The sequence below is a fragment of the Penaeus monodon genome, chromosome 24 (genome assembly GCF_015228065.2).
Source record: "Penaeus monodon isolate SGIC_2016 chromosome 24, NSTDA_Pmon_1, whole genome shotgun sequence".
NCBI classification, from domain to species: domain Eukaryota; kingdom Metazoa; phylum Arthropoda; class Malacostraca; order Decapoda; family Penaeidae; genus Penaeus; species Penaeus monodon.
In genome coordinates, this window is record NC_051409.1 from 34,590,543 (window position 1) to 34,590,880 (window position 338).

Here is a 338-nt window from a genome sequence, read left to right on the forward strand (position 1 = left end):
TGGAGCTGTATTTATTTTTACAATAAATGTTACTTAATCTGTTATTTTCATTCCTTTTATGCATTTGTGCCATCCGTTTATGTTATTTATGTTCCATATACATTTTTAAAATTAACAGTTTGCGCTCTTTGTGGAACTGTAATCCAAGAACCCTGCTTGATTCTATTTATTTGTTGCACAGCAGTCTTCATGGAAGCCAACGTTATCGTAAACACCGTAGGGCAGTCTAGACATACGTTCTTATTGCGAAATCAATGAATAAACAGCAACCCAACTGCGAGAAAAGCATGATTGGCATGTCATCTCATGCCAATGGGTATAGAGTGAAGGGGCCATGA